General features: G+C 44.1%; 1 protein-coding gene and 3 non-coding genes across 6 annotated transcripts in view; 1 reads left to right on the top strand and 3 right to left on the bottom strand.

Moving 5' to 3' along the window:
- LOC116854025 (lachesin-like) overlaps positions 1–18,152 on the top strand; it is a 471,144-nt gene that overhangs the window by 374,272 nt on the left and 78,720 nt on the right. The window lies entirely within an intron of this gene.
- LOC116854087 lies at positions 7,364–7,482 on the bottom strand. Its single transcript, XR_004380083.1, has one exon. It is a non-coding gene; the product is annotated as a 5S ribosomal RNA (ribosomal RNA).
- Positions 7,777–7,895, bottom strand: LOC116854086. Its single transcript, XR_004380082.1, has one exon. It is a non-coding gene; the product is annotated as a 5S ribosomal RNA (ribosomal RNA).
- LOC116854085 lies at positions 8,190–8,308 on the bottom strand. Its single transcript, XR_004380081.1, has one exon. It is a non-coding gene; the product is annotated as a 5S ribosomal RNA (ribosomal RNA).

Below are 18,152 nucleotides of genomic sequence, written 5' to 3'. Positions count from 1 at the left end.
ACAAACAGGCTCGAGTCTGATTTTGTCGGAGCGAATTTTCAGATCAGTGCAAGTTATATTTGATAATGAGTCGCGAGTTAGAGGTCGGATATCATCGGGCCTTGATTTGCAACACGGAGGCTCTCCCTGGCCATGAAACTCGAGTTACTAAATCGACAATCACAATCAACTTCAGCGCGTACCAAGCGCGTCGAAATGTTGCAACATTTATCGCGGTGTCGCTCGATACCATCACTTGGTGAAACATTTTCACATTTCTCCTGCCTCCGTCCTTGACGTTTTCCACGCCCAGTCCCCGTAATAAAACGCATCCGCGACGTCAAGACGACTCGCCGGCTGCGCAAACACACCGTGGAACGTCAGTAAACACATCCTCCGCTCCGGAAATTACAGTTTGATGCTTGAACTTTTTGCGCTAGTTACTCGGGCTTCGCACGCGTATACATATGCAAACCCGGAAGCCGCCGACGCGTCGTTTGCGGCGCGATTGAAAACCCGACGAGGAATCATTCATACGTCGTATGCGCTTACACGACTGTTAACTGTTCTCGAATAACGGCGAATCCCTAAGTCCAGTTCCCGCGCACAGGATATTCCATGACAAGCGCGCTCACAGTCGACGTTTCGCGTGGAAAATGAACGCTACCTTCTCCGCAGCAAAATATTTAATCGGACCCTCTATCCTCTCTCTCTCTCTGTATCATTGTACGTGTCCTATTTTTTCCTTACAACATCTGTTATATTTCTCTCTTGTCTTTCATTTCGTCGGGCGGGCGGGAGATCGACGCGAAGAAACACGAGACGAAACAGTGATACGAAGGGAACGGTACGCTTAAGTATCGGGTAAAGCGAGACTCGCGCAAACCCTCGCACACTGTTCGGGGATATTTCAGCGACGCTCGTTTCCATTTGGAAATAGCGTCAAATTACTGGGAACGACTGGTGAAAAGAGTCCCCGTGGCGCCGTAGCGATTCATAAAAGCACGGCGCCGCGGGAGGGCCCGGTGAAAAGCTTTACGCGACGACTTCGAAAGGTATCAACGGGGCTGACCACGGCACAAAGAAGCTCATATTCTGGCGCAGGAACAAAAAGCACTTTGGCCTAAAAGCACGTCACGCGCGACAACGGGTTATTTCTGCCAAGTCGTTGAACGAACGTCGTAAAGACGCGGCGATCGACACGTCCGCCGCCTAATTATCGACTCCGCCGCGAGGACGAATCGCCGAATGTAATACGCGCGTGAAAAAGGACAGTTGGGAATAATATTATATTTAAGGGAGTATATTCTCGGCTTGGAGGGTCGCAAAACAAGGTACTTTTCCGGAATTTTTTCTAGGGAAACGAAAAAACTGAATAATGTCTAACTTTATGTATTCTTTAGTAAGTTTTATTTTAAGTGACAAAAATCGTTTGAACTGAATAACTAAATCGTACTACTATTCTAGACAAAATGGCATTTTACTAAAAGATTTTGGTTCCTTCTCAAAGTTGTCAATATTTTGTTAAAAAGAAAAAACTAATAAATATATAATGTTTGTTCTAATTCAGACGATAGCCACATTTCTCCTAAATAAGAAAAAACTAATAAATATATAATGTTTGTTCTAATTCAGACGATAGCCACATTTCTCCTAAATAAGAAAAAACTAATAAATATATAATGTTTGTTCTAATTCAGACGATAGCCACATTTCTCCTAAATAAGAAAAAACTAATAAATATATAATGTTTGTTCTAATTCAGACGATAGCCACATTTCTCCTAAATAAGAAAATCTTTTGCTTCTGCGTTTCAAATATTTAGAAGAGTCGTAATTACTTACACCGCTCGTATGTATCTTTGCGAGTTTGTGACTAGAATATAACATATAAAAAAAGTGCGTTTTTATCACTCAGACAATAAAAATATATTCTTGAAGTCTAAAATAATATGCAAAGTTTTATATTATTCGGTTTTTTATAAATTTCAGAAAATCACCTATTTTCGTGAATTTTTATCGGACTATCCCCTTAAGCTTAGATAAAAATGGCAGATAAAAATATCATGTAATATAATAATCGGAGACTACTTTTAGCGGTCAGAGAGCTTCAGAGAAGGAGAGAGAGATAATAATAGAAAACATAACACTATTCTGTGCGATTAATTAAGTACACGTATATACATTAAATATGTGCGTAAATTGTTTCGATAGAGTGCGTTTATATTAAGCGAACGGACATATTAACCGAAATATACCACATCAAAAATTTATTCGCGCTCTCGGTTGGTCAGCAGCAAGAATTGTCTGTGAATTTGTCGGCAAAATCCCACGAAGTAACGACGTGTCACGACGAAGAAATGCCACTTTATAAAACGCGTTCTCGTTTTTGCAACGACCGCACAATTTAGTCCGACTTTTACGTGCGCCGGCGCAAAATCAAAATAACCAAAGTGCGCAACATTGTATTTGCATAGAAAAAGACGATACGCTCGCGCGAGCGAGCGAGCGAGCAAGCGAATAAAATTTGAATTTGAGATTCCAGAGCGTCGCGACGACGCGAACGTCTCTCATCGTGGCGCGTCGCGGAGCTTGACCGCGGCGCGAAAAAAGCTCGGGGAATTTTCCGGTCGCGTAGTTGCACGTAGTGAACGAGATAGGGGAAAATATGGTCCAGTATAGTCGGCACTTTTGCGCGGATATTGTCAGGTATCAGCTCCTTTTGCTACCAACGGGACATGTTTTTCGCCATCATTAATAGTAACTTTATTCAACTGAGTAAATAGCTTTCTTAGCTCACAGAACACACATCAAAGCTGTCACTTTGCTTATTACGTTGGGACAAATATTCCCTGCCAAAAACTCCAGGAGACATCAGTGACCTTATCTTATTGGCTTAAAACAAAACTTTTAATTTTTTTACTAAAACTACATTATATTAATACATTTAATTAAAGAGGAAGTAAAATATTTGTACTTCAAAAAAACAAAATTGGTAGCGAAAGGACTAAAGTATATGGGAATTTAAATGAAGACGAAAATATATAAGTAATAAATACTAAGAAAAAATCGCTCGGTTAACAGAACAAAAACAAGTTTGCTGTTTGACGATTGTTAGGAAAACAGCTCGAAAATAGATATCGTTGCAAATCATTTATCATTCCAACAAACATATACATATTTCCTAAAGTACAAATCACATCTATTCTTGTCTATTTAGGTTATTTAAATTAGGTTAGGTTAGTAGTGTCTTCATTACGGAAGTGTTACTTGGAGCAGCAAATTGAAAGTTTGTTCTTCACTACGGGTTCATTTGCTGTCCCATGTCAACAAACCATTATTAATTTACATTACCATTACAAATTACAATTACCATTTGCTGATATTTTGTTAAATTAGCAAAGCTCTGGCTCTCGGTGCAATAATTGGCAAATAATTAATAAATGATTAATAGATCCCCGTACACCTTTTGATGTCGGGTGGGATCCGAACGAGAGTGCCGAAAATTGGTGTAACGAGTGCCAGCTACTGGACGTTTCTCCCCTAGTTGCGGTTTCCTATCGGACGGCCCCAGTCGGTTTTATCATTTCGCACGATGCGCCACGGCTCAACTCGCCTCACCTCGCCTCACCTCGTCCCGGCTCGGTCTCTGTGAGGACAAAGAGTCCCGGATAGGATTCGCTGAATAATCGCGGGGAAATTTATGAGCGGACTCGTTGGAAATTTCGGTCACGTAACGCTATCCGGGCGTAGATACCGCTTCTCGCGCAACAACGTAAAATCTCCGCTCCGGCTATCCAGCTAACGAAACTAATTCCGCGTTCCGTCGAGTCGTCCACCGCAAGCTTGTTTCCGCGTTAGCCGCGCGCATTCCTTACCGCGCGGCCGAAGGTAACGAAATGTAATCTATTTAACTGCTACCTCTCTCCCCCGCCCTTTACTAAAGCTCGCGAGCAGCCACGACACTGCTCCTTCCTTCTAATCAATCTCGGCCCGAGCTCACTTGACTTCCGCAAGAAACTTATCGGTCGATCGCGCTCGATCGATTCATCGATCGACCCCCGTCCATCGATCTGCGAGAGACCTCTGCTCATCCTGAAACTCGGCGGGGAGCGTAAATTCAAGCAACCACGGCGTGTAATCTCCCTTGGCTCGCGTAATTCCTTCGTCAGACTTTTTAACGCGTTCGTTAAGAACGTTCTTAATCTGTCGTCTGCCCTGCAGAACGAATCTCCTGTCCTCTCCCACCCCCAATTTATCAATTAGCAAAGAAGGTGGTAATATAAAACAGGGTGGTGATACAAAACAAGGCTTTTTAAATGATTGTTGCAATCCGTCAGTAACTGAGATAAGCATAACGATTAAGATTCTCATTGACCATCAATAAGGAGTCAGTGCCACATTGTTTACAATGGCTGCGTTCAGCAGAGAAAGCTGCTTTGCAACTGTTGTAAAATTCGTGAATCTAATTGGAGTATGCTCTTAATTTTGATTGAATTCAAGAGCATGTACTAATTAGATTCACAAATTTTACAACAGTTGCAAAGCAACTTTCTCTGTTGAATGCAGCCAAAGTTAAGAGAAGACGCTTTGTTTCCCTCCTGTTAGAATTTTTCGAACAAGATTCAGAGATTGTTTTCCTGTTTTAACAAGATATTCCACATCACTACGTCTTATATTTCCAAATCTCTTGCAGTGGGTGTAAAAGCGACGTGTTTGTTTCTACTTGTAACTTTCGTGCAATTCAATAAACAAAAGTTGCCTTAACAACTTTATGATAAAGAGTAAGCTCTTTTTTATTTTTTGTCTTTCATATTATAATATCTCATTATCCAAGATTCTACTTTTTGCAGTATGTTATTATAAAAAAGAAAGAGTGAAAGAGTTTACTTTTTATTTTCTAATGATTATGAATACATTATAAGAGATGTGTTTGCTGATATCTCTGACAGCTGTCGCTGCAATTATTGCACTTAATCTTTCGTCTAAAACAGAAAAGCGCGCTCCGTCCTCTTCCCTATCCTTGCCGAGAATCTGTGGAGAATTACCCTCCGGCGCTTCTCGCACAGGAAACACTTCAACGTGCCTCGCGAGGTGCGAACTAGCGACACGTGGCTTTCAGGATATCGACGGTCACGTAATAGCGCGGATCGCGCGCGTGTTTCCCTTCGCGTCCGGCTGTTCGATTTAGTCGAGTCCAATAAACCAATGAGCGACGAAACGTTGCGTAATTATTCCCCCAATCGAGACAAATGGCCTCTAATAAGCGAAGCCCCGTTCGCTCGCTCGCTCGCTCGCTCGCTCGCTCAGTCGCACGATCTCGTCCTCAATTTGCCACACGATGTACGCGCGGTAATACTTAAATTATATTTCCGCAAACGAAGCTCCATAGAATAGAATTAGCAATCACGCTGAGCTAATTTTTTACACGGCGCAGAGTACGTGGCGCACTCGTTAACCACCTTCATTGGAGACTTGAGCGTTAGCGTCTGACCGTAGGAAGAAAAAGGAAATCAAAGGGGTCTCCTCCCTCATCGATGCGCTTATATTCTCCACGCACACAGAGCAACGCGAATTTCCGCTGCGAGATAACGAAATCCCGACCGCGCCGAAGAAGCTTGAGATTCTATCGAGACCGTCGCGAGAATCGTTACGATCGTCTCTCATGTTCCAACCGATTCTCAATAATTGCTCTCGACATCGTGCAGGAACGCCTGCGCTTGCCTACTTGCCTGAATGCTTGTCTGCTTACTTGACGACGTAACCGAGTTTGAAGAATCTCGACAAGACCCCGAGAAGACCTCTTCTGTTCTCGCTTGGGTTTCCATCAAACATGGCCAGCACCGCGTCTCTAACGCGCTCGTCGTTTCCGCACGTGTCCACACGCACGTGCTACACGTGCACGTACACGGAGAGAAGCGTCGAAGCCGACGACAGACAGGAGTGGAGATATGAGCGCCTTATCGACCGCTTTATCGGGGCACCTGAGCCCTTAACTGTGTGCAACTTCCCCTGCCCCTCCGCCACCCGCCATCCGTTTGGTCGTACGGAGAAGCGGTCGTAGATAAAGGACTCTCTTTCCTCGACTATAACGCGCGTCGGAGCAGGTGTATAGTAAAGGGAAAATTGCGAGTACCTATATACACACATACAGCCTATATACACACACACGACACTAGACCGCTCCTCCGATGGCGGTCATGAATCTACCCTCGACACCGTGTCCCCTATACACACGTCGATCGAAGGTCACGCGCCGTCACAGAGGCACGTAGACGACGCTTTGAGGATGGAAGTGAGACTGGGTGTGAGTGAGCGCGGGTGTAACGTTATACGTTACGCGAGCGACTCCGGATACGCGTTGCAGCGTGAAGTTCGCACACGCACAGACGGGGCAAAGCGCTCCTGAATTCAATGAGGGGTGGGTGGCTTTGAAAAGCACGATTAATGTTAAATATATAAGGTAGAATGCCTGCCTGCCTGCTTGCCTGTTCTCTACACAAACTCCTAAACCCTTTGACCAATTTGAACCAAATTTTACATGGTCACTCTTTGAAACCCTGCGGAAAATATATCTTGAGAAAAGGGGAAAGGATCGACAAAATCGATCTCTCGAATTCTTGAGATACTGTGAGAAAGCTTCTCGACACATATCTATAAAATTTCTATTGCTTATATGATCCAAATAATAACATGCACTGAGAGAAAAAAATAGTTGGAATAACTATAATCTCACTATATTTTATAGTTCGTTTTGGCCTCAAACATATATTTATAGTTCATCTAAACATGAAGATATAGTAGAATGAATACAGATTTATAGTCACCATCTTATTACTTTATATATATATGGTAAAGCACCTTTTGGGAATATAGTTACATGTACCTATATTTGCCAAATATTCCAATTGTATTGACTATATAAAATAGTTAATTTCTCTTACCATTCAATATTTGCCACCTTACCATATTTTTATTTCAAATAATTATAATTCTGTAAAAATAAAATAATTATAATTCTGGTAAAAATTTTATACGGGTCAGTTATACTATACTTATATTGTAAATATTACAAATATTATGGTAACATTTACTATAAAAATTATATTCCTAACCATAATATTTTTACTATGCCATTATAGTTCCAAATATCATACATTTTTCTCTCAGTGTGGTTGTGAAATAACGATGCATAATTTTAAAAGAAAAAGGAAAATGAAAGAAAAGAAAAGTGATTTTTCTCACCATTATTTCTTTAACCATTTAAATAGTCATTTAAATAATATGGCGCGACTATAACATTTTTATTGATTAAATGCGCTGAATAAATTTATAGCAATAATAAAGAAAATGCTAAAGAACTTATCAAAAATAAAAAAAAATAATGCCAACAGTACACGGTATTCCCAAGCGGTCACCCATCTAAGTACTAACCGTGCCCAACGTTGCTTGACTTCAGTGATCGGACGAGAACTGGTACTTTCAACGGGGTATGACCGTTGACACTTGTTAGTATTCTTGAATTATCAAAAAAATTTCTCGACACATATCTATAAAATTTCTATTGCTCATATAATCCAAATAATAACATAGTTGTAAAATAACGATACATAATTTTAAAAGAAAGAGGAAAATGAAAGAAAAGTGACCCTTCTCACCATTATTTCTTTAACCATTTAAATAGTCATTTGAATAATATGGTGCGACTATAACATTTTTATTGATTAAATGCGCTGAATAAATTTATAGCAATAATAAAGAAAATGCTAAAGAACTTATCAAAAATAAAAAAAAATAATGCCAACAGTACACGGTATTCCCAAGCGGTCACCCATCTAAGTACTAACCGTGCCCAACGTTGCTTGACTTCAGTGATCGGACGAGAACTGGTACTTTCAACGGGGTATGACCGTTGACACTTGTTAGTATTCTTGAATTACCAAAAAAATTTCTCGATACATATCTATAAAATTTCTATTGCTCATATAATCCAAATAATAACATAGTTGTGAAATAACGATACATAATTTTAAAAGAAAGAGGAAAATGAAAGAAAAGTGACCCTTCTCACCATTATTTCTTTAACCATTTAAATAGTCATTTGAATAATATGGTGCGACTATAACATTTTTATTGATTAAATGCGCTGAGTAAATTTATGGCAATAATAAAGGAAATACTAGAGGACTTATCAAAAATAAAAAAAAATAATGCCAACAGTACACGGTATTCCCAAGCGGTCACCCATCTAAGTACTAACCGTGCCCAACGTTGCTTGACTTCAGTGATCGGACGAGAACTGGTACTTTCAACGGGGTATGACCGTTGACACTTGCCAATATTTTTGAGTTACATAGAATCCCCATTTTCAAAGAAATATTGCTGAACAGTTTATATATTAATGCAACAATAAGTTGCGCTGTTATAATTATTGATCAAATCGCAACCATTGAATCTATTGATAACTCTCGTCGCAGCAATATATTGTCTCAGTCGACTAAATCTTGTTTATTCAAATGAAGCCTCATTAACTCGACTATTCTTTTTTCCCCAGAGTGTAAGGACTATATGAATCCTGCGGACACCTCCCTCCCAATTTCATCACCTTAACACTTTGTGGTAACCTAGCCGAGTAGTTTCAGTTAGTGTTGAACATGGCGCGATCATAATTCGCGTATCATTTTCCATTAATTAATCTCTTCTACGTCAACATTCAGGCCAACCGTACTGTCTTGCGTCCAACGGTGTTACGCTTTCAGTTCTCGGGTCAGAGCCGGGTTTTCAAGTTCCCACGCGAGAGATGGAGGTGAAATAGTACGATACAATCGAAAGATCTATCCGGATGGTGCAGGATGTACGAACTCCGTTAAAGAAAACGACATGGGAATCGTCGTTACGCCCGGCCGTGTAGAACCGGTACAGCTTTTACGATCGCAACGTGTAACGCGAAGCGAAATAGAAAAGTACGAGGGCTCTCCCTTTCTCCTCCGTCTCTCTCCCCTGCTCCTTTCCCTCGCTTTCTCTTTCTTCCTATACCGTATACGTAGGACCGCGCGTCACTCGGAGTTTAGAAGAACGCGGACTTTGAGAAAGAGCGAGCGTGACTGGCCTGCGAAACAGACCCCAAGTTTATTTCGCAGCGCGCGACGGCCGGCGCGCTCACAAATCATCCGACACGATAAATACCGTCCACCGCGGTGGGTATGCGACGCGACAGCCTTTGCCCGGAACTTTGGCGTGACGTAACGCCCCGCGGTATCGTCCGAGACAACTTGCAGAATGAGTTTGCCGACCCCCGATATTGCGCGCGGTTAATCTTAAAACGCGCCTTTAATTAAAACGCGCTGCCGCCGCCGTTAACGCGTCTTCGACATGGAGCCGTGAAATTTCTCCGAGCGCGAGCCCAGGCAAAATTTACGGCTCACCCGTGAGCGAACGCGCGCTCCTTTTCGTGGCGAGATACAATTGAATATTCTTGAACCCCCGCCCCTCAAAACGCACACAGTGGATGCTCGCGTAGCGACGAGAGAAAAATATCATTCTACCGCTGAGGAGAGCGATTGCTCAAATTTGCCTTCCTCCCTTGAAGTAAGGCTTATCCTCAGCGAAGAATATTTTCCCGTTAAAAAATAGCCTTCAACTATACTTATCAGAGATGAATATGTTAAAAAATGATCGATTTTTGCCCCCAAGTCGGGATATGAAATTTGCAAGGTTTCTCAAGTACATGGATCGCCCAACTTTCAGGTTTTCAGGATTAAATTTTATTAAACAAACGATTAGTGCACAACAATCGCAAATCAAACTCATGTTGTTCCTTTTATCTTTGTCGATTTTAATCTAAGAGCCCTCGTTTTATTTTCATTTTTACTCTATATGAACTTGTGAAATACTCGAAGCAAGTAACAGCTCGAACGCAGCGCGCATTATTTTCCTGCGTGCGAAAGCGCTTCTTCGCACGGATCGCCGTATTGTTTTCCGCGCGCTTATTTTCCCGCGTTCTCGGTCACGGCGAGCTCTCTTCTCGATATCGATTTCACCCGGCGCGCCCCCATTGACCCTGCGGACAAACAAGCCCACGTCAGCCGAGTTCACCGGCGACAGGTCGATTCGATTTCGCGCGCTGCATGCCAGTGTTTTTCGACGTAGCTCTCGCGCGCTTTCGCTCCGCTTTCGCATCGTTTCCACTAATAAAATAATCGTGGCCGCCGGCGGCGGGAGCGCGCGTCGTGTGACAGTCGGCAGTCCGGTCGGACGAATACCGTAGACGTCATCGGGGCTACGCGTGACCGGGCTGCGGAACCAGCCGTGGAGTTTATTTGTAGCCGGGAGCCGGATCACGAACCGTGGAACCGGAAGTGGCCGCCGGGTACCACCCCTCTGTTAATCCCGCCGCGTTGTTCTCGACTCGCGTGCGGGTACTCGCCGTACGGTCGTAGGAAAAAGCGGGCTTCGAAAAAAGGAAGGAAGGAGCGGAGGGGACGACGCGGCGGCCCTTTTTAAACTCCACGGGTTTCGAGGTTAAGTGAAAAGTCGTGTAAAGACCGCCACGGGAAGATCCGCGCCAGAAATTACGCGGGAGCGCCGCCCCGGAGACCCAGGAATAGATATGGGAGGTGACTCCGTAACTTTTCGGTCCCGATAACGCGTCTCGCCCTCCCCGCCTCTCTCGACGGCGAATTTTCGCGGGCGGCCACCGCGAGTTTTTAAATTCATCGCGGCGCTCTCCCCCGCTCGCGCTCCCCGGATCGCTCCGCGACGCGGAGGCGATTATTTTTATTATTCCGAGTGTTATCGCTACACGAACCGTCGCCAACGCCGTAATATATTCGCTGTGGCGACGACGTTAATGGTGTCGCGCCCGAATAAATCAATCGTCGCGCGCGCGACGCCGAGGACGCTCGCGATTTGTCCCCCGCCGCGCCGCCGTAAATCTTCCCGTAGAATCTGGATTATAAACGCCGGAAGCTCGTTCGGATGCTGCCAATCCGAGCGACCGAATAAAAAGTGTACCTCCATCAGAGTCGGAGGGTATTCTCGGACTCACGAGATTCGCGCGCGCAGCTTCGCCCGCGACTATCAAATTGTGCCGACGTTATTTGCGAAATGTCGCAGCCGTTACGTATATATAGCCGCGTTATTTGTCAAGTTGGTTGAGCATATTTGGATCGCAGCTTATCACCGCGCTGGCAGTCCATTCCGAGTAATCGGATATTCTTGATCCCTCGATCCGAGTAGATGCAATATTATCCCTGGGATGATACCGTGCGGAGATCCGAAAAATTCCTCTCGTGCGCTCTGCGCGATCAATTGCTCTTAATCTTCAAACGCTCGTGAAACCGGACGTGAGCGACGCGCGCGACCGCTCCCCGTTCCGAGGGAATGTGTATCCTGCCAATACATAATCAATGTAGAATATTCGACACTTGCGACAATTTTCCAGGCGCTTTTCCGAACGCGCGAGAACTCAGCGAGGTCCGTTTGATCTTGCATTTCTAGTGGATGAGGCGCTCGCGTTTTCCCCGTTGCGTTTAACGGAATTATAGAACGTTTGCTCTCTCTCTCTCTCTCTCTTTCTGTTGATACTTCCGCGCGACTAATATGGAACGACGACGACGACGCGTAGTGGTTAATGATAACATTTTCTTTACTCGCGTCGTAAACAATTTATCAGCGCTTCTTCGCGCACAAAAGCGTGCCTCGAAAACCTGCTGGGAAAGATTCTCTCTCTTTAGGAAGAAAGGAAGTCAATAGATAAACGGGTTAAGAGGGTCGGGAGCGAACGCGGGTCGCGGGAGTCAAGGAGTTACGACGGCCGATAGAAAATCGCGATTCAAATTGTTTCTCGGCGCGCTCCGCTATCGTGGAGCAGCCGGGCGCTGTTTCACCCTGTAACGCGATAGTTAAAATGATTTAACGCCGCGAAATTGCTCGTCACGACGCTTCCCACCTCCCGCCGAGGAGCACGCGCTTAAAGTTCTCTCAAAGTTGGCTTTTTGACACAGCGTCAATATTTTCCTGTTTATCGCTAGACTTCGTGGACGTGTATGCGTATATGTGTATATGTACATGTGTGCATGTGTGTGTACGCTCAGGTACACAATATATAATATATCTCTTAGGACTTTAAGAAACTATACTACTGAGCGCAATTCCGAGCGTTCGCGAGAAAGAGAGAGAGAGAGAGAGAGAGAGAGAGAGAGAAGAGGGAAGAAAAAGGTCAATAGAGAGATAACCTATGAGGGAAAGAGCGAGGAAACAAATGGTCAAGGAATAAAGAGGGTAAACGGTAGCGAGGTCGCGAGATAGCACAGACGTCGGCCCAAAGGAGGAGAGAACGAAAGAGATAAAGAGAAATAGGAGGAAGAAGGAGAAGAAGAGGAGAAGGAGGAGGGAGAGGAAGAGGAGAGTGCGCAAGTAGAGGAACAGAGGCAAACGGAAACGAGGACTGCTCCTTGACGAAACTTTAGCGGTATCGCGGAACAGGAGATAGACTAGAAGCAAGAGAGATCGAGAGAAGGAAGAGGAACGGATGAAAGAGAGAAAGAGAGAGAGCACGCGCGCGCGAGAGAGACGGAGAAAGAGAGAGAGAGAGAGAGAGAGAGGGTAAATAAATTTATGGGGAAAGTTAAAAGCATTGCAAGCTCAGCGGTGCAGCGTGTTGCCCCGAGCGCATTTATTTTTCATTTTTCTTTTACCACGCTTCCGCCACCCCCTCAACCACCAACCGCCTTCACGCTTTCACCCATGCCGCGTTCGCCGCGCTGCAGTTCTAGGGTGCAACGTTCGCGCTCTCTCTCTCTCTCTTTCTCTTTCCCCCGTCTCTTCTCTTTCTCACGGAGCTCCGCTCGATACGGGATTTTTTGCTGCGTTCGGACGGCAAATTAGGTTACGTTAGGAGCGCATTCTGACATCGGCAAGTCGTCTCGTCGCCGCACCGAGGGGACTAATTAACCATGCTTCACCGTAGACCGACTAGACGCCTTTCGCTAACGAGGAAGCCGCCAAATAGTCGCGGGTCTCACGAGCGTGTTCTCACACGATCCGTATAGAAGAAAACATCCAGCAGCTGACACCCGTTATAATATTCACTGGTGCTCGGCACTCTTGCTCGGAATATATTAAGATGTATGGGAAATTTATTAATTATACACTTTGTACACCTCAATATCTGATAGTATTCGTACAAAGGAGTGCCAACTGCTGGACGTTTTGCCCTACAAAGTGCATGAATCCTATTGTCGAGTCGCGAGTGGTGTCGCCGTGAATTAAATAAATCTGCGCGCCGATAATTTGTCATCCAAGCTGCTTGACTGCGAATGCATATTTACGCTAATCCGTGCACACGACGCCGCGCAGCGGCTCCGCCGTATCAATAATTCATCAGGCGAAGCTGTCCGGGAAAAGGAGAAGAAATGTCCCCAGGATGCCGCCGTCGCCGTCTCACTCAGCACAAATTTTCCATTGATCCCGGTAATAGCTCCTCGCGTCTTTCGATCCGTTATGTCTACGAAGCGAATTCCGGCGCGGCGTCTACGTTGATAAATCGCCCGCTACTGCCGCGATACCGGCCAGAGGAATCATGAGGCCGATACGTTTTCGACGCTCGTAAACGCGATCGGGAGATACTCCCGCTCGACTATCCGGTTCGCCCATACGTTTTGCCGAGCGGAAGCGCGCGCGTTCAATTTAGGAAAGAGAGAGAGGAAGAGAGGTAGGAAAGGGGAGGAGAAAGACTACCCGGCTGAGGATCGAACGACAAAACAATCGAACGATAAGAAGCGAAACAAGTAAGATAATAGATCAGTTAATTACGGAGTTTGCTAACTTGACGGACGAGAGAGAGAGAGAGAGAGAGGCGAAGGCTCGTTTTACCGCGATAAGTTTAGATACGACGTGCGCGCGGATTTGCTCTAATTTGGAGTCTCGTCGTTGGCGTATCGTCGCCTGTTATAAAAAAAATGTATTACTTCGTTGCACATGCAAAACAATACTCGTCGCGTAAAATAAACGAGATAAAAGTGCGATATGTGGGCTCCTCGTCGCTGACATTTCTGATATTTTTGATCGCACGTTTGTGCATGCACGAGAAATTCATCGAGAATACACCGAGCAAACAACTCTGTTAACGTAACTGAATTTCCCGTTATTTGGCGAATAGGTGAAAAAAAATCTTCGTTGTAAGAATAGAAAGATTCCTAGATAAATAGTCTCTCTTACTCATCAGTGAATCACTGCCGGTTATTTGAAGCGAGCCTGAATGCAGCTGAATACTTAAACGAGTATTTTCGGTTACAGTAACAGAGATATAAATTCTCGTCAGTGAGTTTTTTATCCCCATTTATCAGTTACCCGAGTAGAAATGTAACTAGCTGGCCTGAAAGCTAGCAGCTAACTAATACAAGCTAGATTAAGTTTTTTAGCTCGTTACTAATTCGTTACTGATTGATTGTACACTGAAATATAGAATCGAGTTTATGGCCTAGCCGTTGTCTAATCATTGCATATTAAATATGATGAAGTAAATGGCGCTCTATGTTCTAAGATACATAATCTAGCTACTATATTACTTAACTACTATATCAGTAGCATTTTTAAATTAAGTAGTAAATTATTGTTAATTTCATAAAAATCTTAAAAAAAAATAAAATCGAGCGTAATATAATTGGCTAGCGACTTATACTTTTTCATCTCATAATTTGGTTCGATTATCAGCTAATTTATTTATCTAGTCACTAAGAGAAGTGAATGTTGCATTATTGGCTAGTGATGTTAGACACAAATTTACTATTACTTCGTGGTTAGACACCGACAAGATTCAATTTCTCCCAAACTTCTTTTTCCGTATACCTTGGGGGCCTTCGAAATACTTGGAACGCCGCAAATAAAATGTCATTAATCGCCAACTTCTCAGAAGAAGAGAAGAAAGAGAGAGAGTATTTTCGTATCCGCGCCGTATTCAGTCTCGGCGCGAGCATCCTTTCGGAAAATATCTGCCGGCGATGCCAAACGCGCCAACGGCAATCGGTGCGCGCCAACGTCCAGAGACGGTCAATGACGTCAGTATTCATTAAGAATACTCGAGCACCGGTTGGAGACAGTTTCGCCAATTAAATACGGCACGCCGATACCGCGAGTCGTGAATAGCGGAGAATATTCGCAGTCTGATTATGGTTCTACAGACAATTATCAAGCCGAGCGCGCTAATCGGCATTCTGTTGTCATCGCGCCGTCTAGAACACGCCGGGGATTGGCGTTTCCCCTCTGCACGCGCAAGATGCGGATGTCAAGCACCTGGATCGCCAGATTAATATCGATCAGGCACTGTCGCGGCCGCGGCGGGCGATTCCGGAGCCTCGAGAAGTTCCGCGGATTATCCCGCATGCTGAATGTTTCAGCCGACAAATGCACCGTTGGAATATTTAATGGACCTCCAGCGCTTAACGCTGCCCGGGCCGACGTTGCTAACCAAACGAATTACCACTGGGCAACCTACTGCTAACATTCCTTAAAGCGGACCGTTCTCTGCCGCGAGCTGGTCATGCCGCAGTAGGTTCAGACGGAGTCGAGCTGGCCCGAGCCGGCTCGGCCAGCCGCTCGCAGTAGTTACCGACGGTGCTGTGTCGGCCCTAGTAGTGTCAGCGTGGCGATCGCCGGCCGTTCACGGTAGTTAAAAACGATATTGGGTCGGCCGTTTGCAGTAGCTACAGATAAAATCAGTCGAGCAGCAGTGTTACTATCATCGGCCGGATAAATACAAAATCCCCTCCAATGTGAAAAATTTATTCATTGAACAATATCATATATGCATGTACGTGTACATGTGTATTATTATTAATATATATACACACACACACACGCGCACATGTAATGATATATTAATAATATTATTAGTGATATTTTATTGAAGGATATAAATGAATACAATGAGAGAAAAAATATTTCAAAAATAAGGGATATTGATTCGCGATGAGTACTAATAACATGTTTATTTGTATTTACGTAAATATTTTAACATTGAGAAAAAGCTTCTCTCAAATGAGAAAATGTAAATATGTATTTTCCTAAAATCGTTACTTCTCATACAATTGTTTATTCTGTTTAAATAAAATAAGTTAAATTCAAATAAATACGTTATTAATACCCGCCAAATAAATATCTTTTGTTTCTTTGATATTGTTTTTTCATAATGTATAATTTAACAATAAAAAAATATATATTAAAAATATAAAAATCCGAAACAAAAAAAGTGAGAATTATTTGTTATTTGGAGATACATGAGTGGATATGCAAAGTTGCTGCAAAAGTCGAGGATCAAAGGTTCATCGACGTTTTATGTCAAAAACTAATCTGAGAAAATCGTCAAAAAGTGATACAATCGCGGAAGAAGACATGAAAGGGAAAAAGAGAGGGAAAGAGAGACAAGATGGAGGAAAGCGGTGGGCGATATCAGGCACAGGTCCAAACGACACCGTTCGCTCTTAAAGGCCGCTCTCAATGTCAAGCCGTGAGCAATTTTTCCGCGCGAGCTGTACGTAAACTTATGCTCGGACCGTTCCACGGGTCATCAGGGGTTCATGCCAGTACATTTCCCTCGCTCCCTCGGATTTATGGCGATCGTTTGCGATTTCCTGCCGGCGGCAGGGAGCGGGCAGCAAGAAGTGGCAGTACAAAAGCGCGGGAGGAGGGCCACCACCGCCCGCTCCGTGTTGTAACAACGCGTCCCGAAGTACTTGAGCGACTCTACGCCGTTCTCCGTGTATTCGTGTGTACATTCGTACTCGCATATATACGCCGCAGCACAACAACCGAGCCAAACATCGAAAGTTCGCGCAAACTGACGCCGGATACGGGAGGAATTCCTATCGCGGGAGAATCGCGGAACGATCGACCCCGTACACTTTCAAGTTCATGTGCCCGGCGTGCTAGCATTGCCTTCCTCTTCCTCTGCACCTCACTTTGCACCACTTTGCGCCCTTATTACATCCGCACTTGTGTCGTCTCGTTTCGCCGTCGTATGATTCGTGTTCTCATGAACTACGTTACAGATGTTTCAAAACACGTCCCGAAACAGCCCCTTTTATTCTCGCTAATAAGAACGCGCGAACACCTTTTCCCGACGTACTCTCGGAGGCAAAATTTAGTCTATCGTAACAGATACGCTGACTGTTCTTTCGCAATAGCCATCGCGTTCGCGCGTTTACCATCTGAACAACCTACAGTCGAATCGCGACTCCCCTTCCCCGACGCCTTGGGATTGTACGTTCGTCGTCGCGACAAAAGGTCAATTCATGTTTTTCCGTAGAATAGAACACTCAGCCTGCCTACACTGAGAACGTATCAAAAATTGTATAAATATACAGGGTGTCCGGTAACTAATCGAGCAATCGCCGTGTACGGATAGAACGGGTCAAAATAATTATAAAAGTTATATACTATTTTGAAATTTTCTCAATATTTATTCCGTAATTAATTAAAATGTATAAACGAATGAGCTCACGAGAAGCGATAGGAACAGCTGATTTCGAGACAGAGTAACAAGCGATACGTATACGTTACTCCGCCTCGAAATTTACTCATCGTTGCTAAGAGGTAAGCTATTTCTTTTACACACAGAGCCTGTCCTTTCGCTTCTCGTGAGCTCATTCGTTTATACATTTTAACTAATTATGGAATAAATATTGAGAAAATTTCAAAATGGTATATAACTTTTATGATTATTTTGACCTGTTCTACCTGTACACGGGGGTTGCTTAATCAATTATCGGACACCCTGTATATACGCGACCGGCGCATACTATTTGTAACTACTGCGAGCGGCTACACGATCGTTACACTCAGGCCAACCCGACTCTGCCTGAATTCACTGCGACAGGACCAGCTCGCGACAGAGAAAACGTATTAGTAATAATAAATATATATACATGTATACAGGGTGTCCCGAAGTCCCATGATGACCCTTGGTGAGAATGTAGAACGGATTGAGGTGAGCAAGAAAGTCCTGTGCCGTTTTGCGATATTCGCAATAGTTTTTGAGAAATTAATTATTTTGTCTCAACAAATCAGCGTACAGAAAGCGGCAGCGGAAAGAAAGATGCCTTCGGCCGACGTGCGACCGTGACACTCGCGAATCGTATCTCGCCGCATCCCTCCGCCCATAGCTACGAGACATAG

Source organism: Odontomachus brunneus, unplaced genomic scaffold (genome assembly GCF_010583005.1).
Source record: "Odontomachus brunneus isolate Ranch 3 - 2012 unplaced genomic scaffold, Obru_v1 Obru_scaffold_007, whole genome shotgun sequence".
NCBI lineage: Eukaryota > Metazoa > Arthropoda > Insecta > Hymenoptera > Formicidae > Odontomachus > Odontomachus brunneus.
Note: the sequence above shows the minus strand (reverse complement) of the source record. Positions and strands in the feature narration are given on the sequence as shown.